We start from the raw sequence: 13,251 nt of genomic DNA, 5'->3' as shown, positions 1-13,251 counted from the left end.
GCCTTGAAATTTAAGGAAAGGTAGGACGAATTTTTTTTTAATTAAGGGCTTCTGCAGAAACCCTTTCAACAGGTAAGTCACTGAGAAAACAAGTGAAATCTAACTGCACAGTCCTCAACAACACTGCAGGGACACTGAGGGTGCTAGGTGAGGCACAATCAGGGGCCAGACCAAATGCAGGCTTCCTTTTTACCAGTAAAGCCTTCTAAATGCTGATTATGAAGCCGCTTTTCCCATACAATCCAATTTTATCCATAGTTTGTGTGCACATTATTATGTGGAGAGGTAACCCCTTCACTACAAAAACTTACATGTGAAAGTGAAAGGCTTCAAATTCTGAAATTGGATGTTTACCATGGATACTCGGAATTATCCTGTAGCTTTACTGACAATCCTATTTACCTCCCTGGTACCCAAAGGAAGCCAGCAGACATTTTATCAGCAAACAAAACAAACAAAGATCTGGTTAGGCCTTAAAAATAAATAAATAAATAAATAAATACCAAACAAGCAAACAAAAAAACACAAATTACATACTCATTTGAACACTGCACTTGGAAAACGTGAGTTATAAACTACAAGGATGCACAAAGAACACATTGCTCCAAACATGTCTAAGAGTTTTATTTGATAAATTACTGGTGGAGTAGAGAAAGACACAAAGAATGAATGTAATTTATTAAGACTTTCTTTAAAGCGTCCATCTCCCCCTAGAGCTTATGGAAATAACAAAGCAACAAAGCCATGTAGCCCTATAAGAATAACTTAAACCTAAGTGAGAAAAAATTTATAGGAAGACAAAAAAGACACTTGAGATATTATTTTAATAAGGAGAAAATATGGATGATACTGATCAACTTAGATTGATGCACAAAAAAAACCACTGCCTGCACAGCACCATAATATCTGAAAGCAATCAATTTGCATTTTGTAATCATTCTCCTAATAGGATTTGAGCTACAGAAGTCAACAAGTTTTTCTTGGAGACTTAATATATCAACATTTGGCCCTCTGTGGTAAGCATGGCCGATTTGTCTGAAGTTGTCACACACTAAAGACATACTATACACAAATCAGCTGACAAAGTTGGAAAGAGACAATATTTTTAACCTTTACAAAAATAGGCAAAATTATAAATATATGAAATAATATAAATAAACATAATTGACATAATTGAAGCGGCAGATACTGTAGAAGAAAGAATGACTGACATGTATAAAACTGAGTAATTCAATTTTCTGCAAATTCACAAAAGGATTCATGTGACAGATGACAAAATGAATGAGAGGATTATACATTGTAACTATAAAAAGGCAAATCCTATAAAGTACATACACAGTTGTAATATGCAAGACAAGTGGATAATCCCATGTTCAACGTTAAGTTATATGAGTTGACCCATTGTTTCCGACAGCATCTCTATATCCTCCAATTTTCCCAGCATGTAAAAGTATTAACTTGGTCACTAGCAAAGTCAATGGAAACTGCAAACACACAGTTCAAAGGCTGTCAAACTGAAATATTTTACTATGACTATAGGCTTTGTGTAACCCATTCTTCTCATTGCACTCTAAGACTGAAACATAAACCGTAACAAAGAAAACAAAATTATAAGAAGCTGAATAAAACCATATGAAAAATGGATCCAAATAAATGTTTAATAAATAAGTGTAGGCTCTACAGCTTTCACATATTGCTGCCTTAATTCTTCTAAGTTTTCTCAATACTACAATGCCAATTAAATTAGCATTATTATAATAGCATATTTTGAAGAGATTGAATTAGAACTTGCATCAGAAGTGCTATACTTGGCAAAGTAACAGCTCCCATTGAATTAATGCTAGCAGCACCTCTGACCAAATGTCTCACAAGGGGAAAGGCAAAGAAAAACAAGCTGCAAGAAAAAAACTGAAGGTTTCATAGTAAGTGGTGGAATTGACAAGCAAACTAAACTCAGCTTTTGCCAGCAGTCTACCTAACACAGGAAAAAAGCAGTGTGTGTGTGTATGCGCAGAATATTTCAGCACACAGAATGTAACTTTTAGATAGGAAAAGTACTCTCCTGTCCTTCAAAGATTTAAAACTATTCAGAATGTCTAAAAGTGCATTTGAAGGAAAACATGAAAGCAGGTTATGAAATCAGGGGGCCTGTGATTTATTGGAGATAAGAAACATCTTGTCCTGAGGAAAAAGGCAAAATATTTAATGCCATCTTTCCATTAGACAATTCAGTGATTCGATTTAAAATTAAGGTCGTAGTACATGCTCTGTAATGTCTTATTTGAATCACCAACATCCAACATTCAAACATTAAATACTTAACTGCTTACAGGTGGACATACTGTGCAACTGTTCAACTGAACTTTTTATTTTCCTCTTTTTGAGATTATGAAATCATGTAAGACTTTTTACATTACACCCCTGAAAAAAAAATTTAAACCTATTTTTTTTTTTTTTTTCTCTCAAATCCCTGAGCTCACACTTTAGTTTCCATCCTACAATCAAGAAGAAGACTGCTTTTGGGAGGAGGTAGGGAGTGGGGCTATTTTTTGTCCTTCATCTTGATTGTATTAATTTGCAAAAATCCGCAATATGAATCTATTCCTTGGACACGTGTTATCCTCGGAAAAAAACATAACTACCTTTATCTACTGTATGGTATTGGCACGCAGCCCACGCATGTTCAGCTAAAATCATTTAGGAACTGGTATGAAAGCACTTGATCCATCACTTCGACAAAGCCCGTAAGGTTTCTGAAATGGTTTTAAGTTTTACTGCCTTACACAGAAATTTAAACTTAAGCGATTGCTCAGTCTCGGCGACCCAAACACGAGCTGCTTGTTGCAATGACTGCCTCGCGTTTTGCTGGAGCTTGGGAATTACTGGATCTGCTGTAACACACCTGCCTCTCACCCGGGGGCCACAGCAGCGCCCACGAGGGGCAAATAAAAACATTGAATTACGCGAAACGTCCCCACGAGACATCTCAATATCCGGCGGGGAGGGACGGGAGGATGGCGGGGCAGCGAGGGGGCGGCGGGCGCGGAGGGCACCGGGGCAGCACCGCCTCAGCAGCGGGGGCAGCGCTACCCTCGGGCTCCCCCTCAGCGCCCGCCGCCCGCTCCTGTCGCTGGAGCGCTCGGCGGCGGGGACGGGGAGAAGGAGGGTGAAATTAACACAAAATGGAGACTTACAGTCCCGCTGTGACACGCGTGCGCCGCCCCGCCTCTGGCGGCGCGGGGCTGGGGCGGGGCCGCCGCGCTGTCAGGGCCCGCCGGGACCGTGGCGGAGGGATCGTGGTCCCTGAGGACTGTGGCCGGTTTAATCGCCTATCGCAAATTTTATCGTGTATCGCTAGTTTTCCCGCTTGTGGCGGGCACAGGAGGATGGTGGGGGGAGCGGCTCCGTGGCCGCCCAGCAGGTGCCAGCCCCCCGGAGGTGAGGGGACACTTGAGGAGTGCAGCAGCAGCACCGTGCTGAGGGCCGGCCGCGCCCGAGGTGGGCCCGCAGCGAAAGCCTCTCCAGTTGTGTAGACGCTTCTCTTGGCGACACGAGTACCTCACACCGTTACAAGTGGGGAAAGTAATGTTACAGTGTGTGCTGTGCTTGTGCTGCTGCCCTGCGCATCTGCTTTAGACCCTGTTTGTTGGAGAGAAGAGTTGCGGTACTACCGTCCATTTTGCTCTCGCGTTGCCTCAGTTTTTAGTTCCATGTAGCAACAGTGAGACCGTGACTCTGCTTTTGTGCAGGCAGTGATGTCCCTGCTGAATTCCCTGGCACAGACTCGGGTGTTGGAGGTCCTTCAGTTCAGTATTGGAGTCACACAGGGCTCTGTAGCATCAGCTCCTTCCAGAGCAGCACATCCAGTACCATCATCAGCTTATGCCATTATGTATTTCACCTAATCTTTTCCTAAAGGAAAAAGAAAACACGTTTAGTACCTTCATAGCTTTCATTCAGTTGGACTGAGCTTTTTTTGGTGGTCTTAACAGCCAAAAGCCAGGTTTTTGTTGCGTCTTTGGTTTACAGAGAGTTAGATTTAGTACCCAAGAAAGATATCTTATGCAGCTTTTTAGAGTATATCCACTGTAGGGAAATGTAGTTGCTGAACACTACTGTTACTCCAACACTTTGAGCAATCGGCAATGCTGGGATCAAGCCCAAACCTTTATTTTATATACAAAAGTACATCAGTATGAAGGACGTGTTTGATGTATTTGCTGGAGCCAGTACCACTAAAAATGCAAGACACTCTTACTGCTGTATTCATGAACACTGCCAAAAATAATAAGCAATACTCCAGCTATCACAATTTATCCTGTAAACGCACATTGAAGACGTTGTCACCAACCCATGAACGTGGTAACAAGTGTCATTACTACTGAATGCCAATAGGACACCAAGATTGCCTTTTGATGCCACTGCTGTGCATTTTGCCTCAGTATCCGTACCTCCATACAGCAAAGGCCCTTGTCCAATCCCAAAAACCACTCTGTGCTGAAGTGACAGCATCAATTCCCCCTGCTGTTACACATTTTGTCAGCCCTTTGTGACACTGCACAGCAACAGGTCCCTTGAGACATTTGTCTGCAAAGCTACCCTAGATATGTCCCTTTTACAGTGTGTACACCTGTCTTCTAGGATTATGCAATTGAGTAGTGGCTGTTCCTCCTATATGCACTTCATCCTGAGAAACATCCTGACCACTCATTTTGTTTACAAAAGCAAATGCAATGGGAGCAATTCCCTTATTGGTACAAGTGAAGTATTTTGCCTATCACACGGTCGCTTTCTTTCTTAATGATCACACTTTCCCCTTCCTGACATGTTTTAGTGTCATTAATTGTTAAGGAGACCATATCATTAGTAAAAGGAAAGACCATCAGACTTGTATATGGACAATTTCACTGGCATTTGCAGATGGAAATCCATCCAAATCATGGGATGCTGTGAGAGATGATGTGCCCATCACACCCTGATGAAAATACACTCCTTTTATGTGAGTTGTCTCCTGTCGACTCATATTTTTAAAAAGGATTCAAAAACATTTCCTCTTTTAACGTCAGCAAGAAAAGGTAAGAATTTAAGACACTTTTGTTGTGCCAAGCACACTCATGCTACAGTGAAAACACTGTACTGAAGTATATGCTGAAAAAGCAGACACTTCAGAACAGCAGCACATCAGAAAATCTGATTAAATATGTCAGAAAGCTTTGAAACCAACAAAAAAACACCAATAAACAATCCTGAATGTTATTCAACACTGTTGAAAACAAACTGCAAATTCTAATCTCTTTGAATAGCTCTAGCCATAATTCTCCACTTCTACCTCTGCAACCTCTCTGTCTGTAACCAGAGATTATGTATTACATAAATACTTGCAACTGCTAAAATATGTGAGAGACATAAAAAGAGGTGGGCTACTGCTACATCAGAAGCCTTGGCTTACCAAAAAACCAGCTTTAATATTCTATTATTAATAGAGCAATATAATACATAAGCAGAAGTGAAGTGTGTTTCTAGATAATCTCCTTCAAACATTCAGCTGAGCATGAAATCTCTTGAAGAAAAGCCTGATAGTGATCCCAGGAAAACATTCCTTTAGCTCACTGCTGCTTCTTTGTTCGATGGGGCAGTTCACTTTGTTCCTTTATGCTGAGCTACTTTATATTTATGCCAAAAGTATTTTTCTTCCCTCTAATCCTAAGAGGAGCATGAGCTCTTAAAATCTTGACTTTGCCAATTTCACAGTTTCAGTAAGTCAAGTCCTTATAAAAAGTGTTTTACCTGCAAGATGATACATGAGAATCTCTCTTCTTCTGTGATACATGAAAATTGTATTTATTTTCCAGTGAATTCTATGGTTTTCAATATGCAACTGTCATAAATTATATTAAATTACAAGCCTTAGATTTGTGATGTTACATAGCATGTATTTTTAAACAAACTTTCTATTGTCTTTTATCTCAATATTTGTTGTGTATCCAAGAACTAGGAACATAGTAGTTCTGAAGAAATAAAAATGGCATAAGTTAAAAACCTTGAGTTTTGTCATATAACAAGGTGATTCTTCTCATGGTCTCTTTCTTTTGGGTTGTGCAATTTAAAGTGTGTTTTTACCTCTTCTTTTGTGTGAAATGATACAATCCAAAAGCTTCTGTGAGATCTTCATGTGTAGCCATCAGAAAATCAGCAAACTACCATAGGATTTTTTTAAGAAGTTTTCACTCTTTTCTTTCTTTGGTATTCAACTCCCAAGCTTGTTGGTATAAATAAATTTAGACGGGATACAGAGACTGTAATGTGTTGGATTAGCACTGTTCTAAGGAGGCTGGGCTTTGTGTGTTCATGCACAGTTTCACAGCAACTTCTTTATAACTGTGGTTCAGGTTTGTTCTCACGAAGTATTTTCTTCAAGTCACAATGTATTTTCCACTGGTTAACTCATCAGCTACTTAAGACCAACTAGCTTTCTAACTTTGCTTTTAGTCATTAGTCTTTTCCTCAAAACCAGAAACAATATTCATGTTTCTGGCATAGTAACAATGATACTGCATCTAACCAAAACAGCCCCTTCTCTGAAGCCAGGCATTAATTCCTCTCACCCACCACCAGATGTCTGCTGAGTTTACACCCTGTGCATTTCCCGTAACTGCACCCACAAGGCATCCACAAATGACTCTGAATTTTCAATAATAGCACCACATCATTTTTTGAACTCTCATTTTTCCTACCTCAGCAGCTGCAGCTGACCGCAGAACTGCAGCTGTTCTTTGTGTTAGGTGGTGTACGTCTGTCTGCAGTGAAGGACTCTACAAACAGCACAAGAGTGTAAGATTGCTTTTACTTTCATAATAAGTTTCATCTCTCAGGGTCTTGGGAAGTGAGCTTTGCACAGAAAGTAATGAGAAATATTCAACATCCAAAACAGAAAAACATTTCTGGTTTTATATCAACAAGTAAAGTACAGAATGTTCTGGTTTCCCACAAGAAGCATTGGCAGTGGAGCCTACCCTTGCCTATAAGGAAGCACATCTAAAGGAGGACTCAAAGCTCTATCTAAGCACAAGGAGTGGAAGCACATTTCCCTCCAGAAATCAGCACTCACTGAACGTGCTCTCCAGCTGTAGGTGCAATTAGCTGTGTCCAATTTACATTTGGAGCACAAGGGACCAGCTTTCACAGCACGCTTAAAACAGCAAACACAACAAGCTGGGGTTTGTCAACACAATGCACAGTTTCTCAGTTCAATGGGAAACTTTACAAAATGTATGTGCAAGGTATAATTACAGCATGCCACAAATAAAATTTCAAAAGGATAATTGAAACAACACTCATATCTTGAAAAAATAAGCTGGTTAATTGTTGTAGGTCCACAGACGTGTCACAGCACACAATACAATTAATAAAATATAAACACCAATTTTCAAATCAACACAGCTTGATAATTTGAATTCAAGTTTTAAGAACAGCAAAAAAAACTAAAAACCACCAACAAGTCTTTCTTTCATCTCTTTCCTTTTTCATGCTCTGTAGCCATTGAGACTAGTAGGAAACCAGCCAATTTAGTCAGAAAACTTTGCAGCATAGCAGGGAGTTTCATTTGTTGTCACATGCAATAGCAGCTGTCTCCATCAAGAACGAAGTTAATCAGTACAGACTAAATAAATTAGGTAATTCTTTAGATTGTTAACATTGTACTTTTGAATGAAGACCAATCTTTGTCTTCTGATGCTGGAAAACTTCTCTTTCAAGTAAATCAATTTTGTGGTTTGAAACTAAGGAGCAGTGAAATTCCTCAATGTATTTTTTACCGAAATATTTTTGGTAGCTGAAGATACTCAGTTTACACAAGGGACACAAAGTGTTAAAATTGTAGAAAGCAGAAAAGCAAACAGGTTTATACACAAAGACTTCAGTATTTACTTTACTCTTATGATCACCGTTCATTACCCATTTCTAAAAAACAAGTAAAGGTTTTCACTTTGTTTCAGTCTTTCTACAATGCTTGAAAAAAAGATGATGTATGATGTCTATTTAACTAAAGGAGCAACAAAAACCTTAAGAGCACTTTAATATAAAAAAAAATAGATCTTTATCACAAAAAAACAAAAAACAAGCTTTCATGTAAAACAGAAAACTCATCTAACCTTCAAAATCTACTAGGCAAGTTTGTGAGGAACCAGAGCAACTAAAACACATATTACTATAATTAAATGTAAAAAAACAGGTTGAGCATCACATATGTTATCTACAGAAGTTGTTAAACAATAGATGGGAATAATAATGTAAAGAATATTTATATTGTGATACTATCAAAGGCATACATCAAAGTGGAGTACATTTTTGCAAAATCAAGGGAAAATTGCTTTTGTTTTGGGACTTGGTTTGACATGTCATGTCAAAAATGTTTTCAAGATATACTGAGAGTTTTACTTAGAAAGTATTGTGCTTTACTAGGAAGGAAGAAGCAAAAGGCAGGAAAGTTGTAGGACACACACAGCTTTTAAAGCAGCATTGGTAGGCGTGGCTGCAGTCCTTGGTCTTTGGCAAACTAGGCCTAGTCTTACAGACAAGCTCAGGGTGAGAAATATGGTTTATATGGATTTACAGAACTTTCATAAAATTCAATTTTTTTCCTATGTGAAGGGGTTTCATTTTGAAAAACTTGAAATTATATTTTCCTTTTGAAGATTTCATAAGTTAAGTTGATTTAGAGCTCTGTTTTACAGAGAAAAAGGTACTAAATTTCTCTTGCAAGCATATCACTGGAAGTAAAACTAATCACAGGTTTGCTCAAATGTATTTTAAATTGTTTGATGGACTAATGTTGAAGGGCTCAGTATAGCTATGGAATAATGTTTCTAAAATTTTCATATGTCAGTGACACCATGTCACTTAAGGACCTTTTCTTTCACATAAATCCAATTTAAATCAGTTTTTGTTTTTAATCAAATTCTGCTGGCTTATCTTATAGCTTGTCCTTTGAATCTATAGATTCACCAAAGGAAATTTATGTTTAGAAATGATACATATGATAAAGTATTGACAAAAATGTAACTTATCCTTTGATAATTCTTGTGCTTGTGAAAAACATTCAGTGGTTGAAACAGCTGTGCCAGCAGCTACCTCAGTGCAGTTGCAGTCTTGACTAGGCCACAGAAAACTCACAGAATAAGTTTCCACACTCCTGACAGCTTAAGTATTTTTTGTTTTTCTTTTTATGCTCTATTTTGAGTAGGTAAGGGATAGTCTGATATTCTTAGATTTATTTTTGTTTGGTTTCTCTAGAAAATGCCTTTTTTGGGGGGATGAGGGGGTTTGAAAGTGACTGTAAGTTTCATAAACTGTGTCTGCACCTAACTCTATGAGCACCCATGCAGTCAGCAAAGGAGAGGAACTAAAAAACACAGGAACAAGTTTTAAACTGTTCTAAAATACTCTCTCATAGTAATTTTTATTGCAGCATATTCTGACCTTTTAAGTCATAAGGAACTGATATTATTACAGTACTTTTGGTAAATGGGAGTCATCAAACCACTGTTCCTCAAGATCATTCAGAACAGTTGCAAGGACAGTTGATCTCTGGAGCTGCTGGTGGGGAAGGAGTGCACAGAGTAGCAGTCTCTCCCTGCTCCTGTGCCGTGCTGCCCATGTCAGATAAAGCACTGGAAACAGCTGACAACAGTGATCCTCCCCCTCTGATTGCCAAGCTGTCTCTATAAATCTCCTGTAACTAAGAGGGTAGAGTGATCCTCCACAATAGAAATGCTACGGCATGAATACCCAGTGCAAATTCAAACTTAGTGTGACTTCTGCAGGAGGAGGCTTCACACCAGATAGCACAATTCAAAAAATCAAATCGTATTTGGACATTAAGAAACTTGGGTTTGGTGCCATTTCTTGACCAATATAAACCACAAATATGTCCTGGAAAATCCTTTATTTGGCAGCAGTAGCCAAACTGTTTTCTCAGCCCTGTTCAGAATGTGTAAAAACTATTACTTTAAGCATTAACAGGATGTCAGTCTGCTTTTGTTTGCTGACATTGGTTTAGGATCACTGGTAGTTTGAGTAATATGTCTTCTTGTTCATATTTGGGAGTTTTAATAAAGCATGTATGGCCCTGTCCTACACTTCTTTCAATAAGAAACCCATGTAGTTTTGAGGTGTTCATTGACTAACAGAAGACCATGACCAGTTTTCTCTGGCATTAATCTGGAAATACAGTCTGCAAGTAGGAAGGCAGCAGTAGAAGCAGGCATGGCCCTGTGCAAAGACTGACAAAAATTCACAGCACTCAGTCTCACCGTCTCACAGTCTCAGCACAGTCTTGTCACTTTATTCTCAGCTGTATCACTCCTTTGGGGAAAGGAAAGCATTCCAAACTGGGATATCAGTAAAGTGCCACTACCACTGGTTGGAGAGAGGGAGAATCTAAAAGTTTATTGATGATTCACAGTAACTGAAGGCTGCCACTCTGCTTTCTCCTGCATCAGTACTCTGTGGCCATGGCTACTGTGGGCTCCCTAGCAAGTGTTTAGAAGTGAGCCAAACCAGCTGAGACTAACCTTATAAAAATACAAGCTGCATGAATGAATCAAGAGCTATATTGCTAAATTCCAGGGGAAGAGTAAGATATTTGAGGTTTCAGATCGGTCCTTTATATGCCTCCCAACTGGATTCATTATGAAACCGCTTGTCTTCTAGAACATAATAATTCAATAGAGAAACACAGAGATCCTTAAATTGTTGTTTTGCTTCATATCTTTTTTTTTAAAAAAAAAAAAGATTAGAGTACAAAGTAAAATTGCATACCTATCACAAGAAACTTCCAAGCAAAGCAAAATTAGCATGAGAGGCAAATAGAGCAACACACAGAAAAATGGTAGCACTCAAGAAACAGATAGTACTATTAAGATCCCTTAGTTGGCAAGACAGCAAGCCTGGACTGATTGCCAACAGAATGGCAACAAAAACGTTCAGATAAATTCCAGTCTCACAGAAATGAGGCCACACAGGAACATTTAAATGCAATGTAGTATGCTTCCCTAAATAAGTGGTGAGAAAAAAAATCCCTTTATTTCGGTAGAGGAGAAATTTCTGTTTGGTAGAGGAGAATGACTATAGGCTATAAGCAGAATTTTAACCTAGATTGGCATTCACTCAGACAGTGAGTAGGCATAAAGACTTGACTTAGCTGATATATTTTATGATTCCTGTAAGATGGGGAAGGATTTTCTAGTCTTCAGTCAGTCCTCACTCAATCTCCAAAATGCACTCTCTGCTTAAAAGCAAAGCAGAATGCAGTTGTATCTGTTAACACCATATCTATCAATGGATAGATTGGGAAGAGGATATAGATAATAGGATATCTAGAAACTCAATAAAAGACCATTCCATCTTGCAGCTGCAGTGTTTGAAGGAGTGCAACCCTATCCTTGGGCACTGAGGTGAAATTATAACCATCTTATTGTGCTGAAAAATGTTGCCATGTTTTTTTCCTAATACCTATGTTCTCAATTGTAGCTTCTGCTATGATCTGTCTCCACAAGGAGCAAAATCTGTCTCTGGCTGCCCTAAAATTTTTATATAATGTTTAATAAATGGCTCTTGGTTTCAGTCTCTTTTCCATAAGATGTCATTTGAATTTGAATATATTTAGCATAAAATATAAAGCCTGTCCCTGTGCAGGTATTTTCCCTATTACAAAACTGCAGACATTCCACTTGAATGCTATGGGGGATTATACCTGAAGAATACTAAGATATGTAAATATTTGTGCACTGACATCAACTTAAGCAGTATAGAAAAATTTTGCTAAATCAAACAGAATCTGATGAAAAATTTCAGTATTTAAAGTTCATATATTTGTACCCTGTCTTCAGTTAAACAAGCCAGTGAAAACGATATCACTGGAGTCTAAAGGATAAATTTGACCTAAGATTTTCATGTTAAATTCACATTTAGCTTTTTTAGATTTGTTTTGTACTTAAAATATGAGGAAGCCTTTCAAAGCATGCATTGCAACTCACTTTAGAAAATCCCCTTTCTCTGAAATATCCAGTATGGTCACCCATGACTTAGAAAAACCTGAAGAATTTCATGTAGGAAGGAGATTTTTCATAATCTTGCCTGATAGAAAGCACATTGTGTTCAGTGTCTCATGTGACGAGCTGAGCATAACATTCAAGGGCAATGAGGGTTTTAACTTTGAAATCCATACTGTTTCTGTAATCAAACATGAATAATATTAAATATGAGAGAATGGTTATCATGTTGAAATTTTCCATTTTCAGATAAATACACTTTTAAATATGGTGCCTAGTGCAATTTTACTGCACAGCATAAGTTGTATCTGCTTTGTAATTTAGTATTCCATAAGATACAACATGAGTCTGCAAGAAATGGTTTGTAAGAATTCACCTGCATCAGTTTCTCCTCTCTTTGCTTAGCAATGAGATATCTCACTTTCCAGACATGTGGAGGGATGTGAGGTGAAGAAATGATGGCCCAGAACCAGAGCACAGGGTTTGATTTGGGGTTTTAAACACTATACTTTGAAAAAGAACCTGTTACAGAGGAGCACCCAGTAGTGCAGGCACCATTCTGTTTGCACTCCTTCCCTTTATGGGAACAGAGAACCTCTGGCAGCTGCTGGGCTTGAAATGCAACAGTAATGCATTGCCACACTGGAGACAATCATGGAGATAAAGCTGCACTACAGTGGAAAAGTAGTGGGGATTCTGTTCTTCTTTCGTATGTGTTTATCTGTTAATGGTGTGAGCCATGTTGGTTGATTTACTTGAATAATGCTGCCATTTTGCAACAAGCCTTTAGAAAATATAAATATTTAGGAATATTCATTTTATATTTAGTTAGACCCAATAATGTCTGTTTATTACTTTAATTATTCTTGGTATGAAAAGGCTTTTATATACTTAAGAAAGACAAACAAATTGGAAAGTGCCCTGCTGGCACACCAACATTTGGGAAAGGATAAAGACAATGCATCCTTAGACATTTGTATTTATTTCCAAACTACAAACCAGCTAAGATATTTTATTCTATGCAAACACTGGCAAGAGATCAATATAAGCAAAATGATCCCAGATGAGCTCCAGCTCATTGTTACGGCCATTTCTCCTGCAACTGCCTGTTTGAGCTATTGAACAATTGCTGGTATTTCTGACTTGAAAGTATCTGTTACTTTCCTGTGAAGAATCTTGGAAGCATGGAGTAAGTGACAGT

General features: G+C 38.4%; 1 protein-coding gene and 1 long non-coding RNA gene across 8 annotated transcripts in view; one reads left to right on the top strand and one right to left on the bottom strand.

Moving 5' to 3' along the window:
- FHIT (fragile histidine triad diadenosine triphosphatase) overlaps nucleotides 1-3,532 on the bottom strand; it is a 532,732-nt gene extending 529,200 nt beyond the window's left edge. Inside the window, exon 1 of one of the 6 annotated variants that reach the window (XM_086846072.1) lies at nucleotides 3,195-3,532. The gene's annotated coding sequence lies outside the window, so the exon portion shown is untranslated. The remainder of the gene's footprint in view (nucleotides 1-3,194) is intronic. The other 5 variants (XM_086846078.1, XM_023935215.2, XM_086846073.1 and 2 more) reach the window with 5 other exon arrangements.
- LOC111935006 (uncharacterized) overlaps nucleotides 3,237-13,251 on the top strand; it is a 50,127-nt gene continuing 40,112 nt past the window's right edge. Inside the window, exon 1 of one of the 2 annotated variants that reach the window (XR_015275029.1) lies at nucleotides 3,237-5,075. This is a non-coding gene — a long non-coding RNA (uncharacterized LOC111935006). The remainder of the gene's footprint in view (nucleotides 5,076-13,251) is intronic. The other variant, XR_015275030.1, reaches the window with a different exon arrangement.

Source organism: Cyanistes caeruleus, chromosome 11 (assembly GCF_971803275.1).
Source record: "Cyanistes caeruleus chromosome 11, bCyaCae1.hap1.1, whole genome shotgun sequence".
Lineage (NCBI taxonomy): Eukaryota > Metazoa > Chordata > Aves > Passeriformes > Paridae > Cyanistes > Cyanistes caeruleus.
Note: the sequence above shows the minus strand (reverse complement) of the source record. Positions and strands in the feature narration are given on the sequence as shown.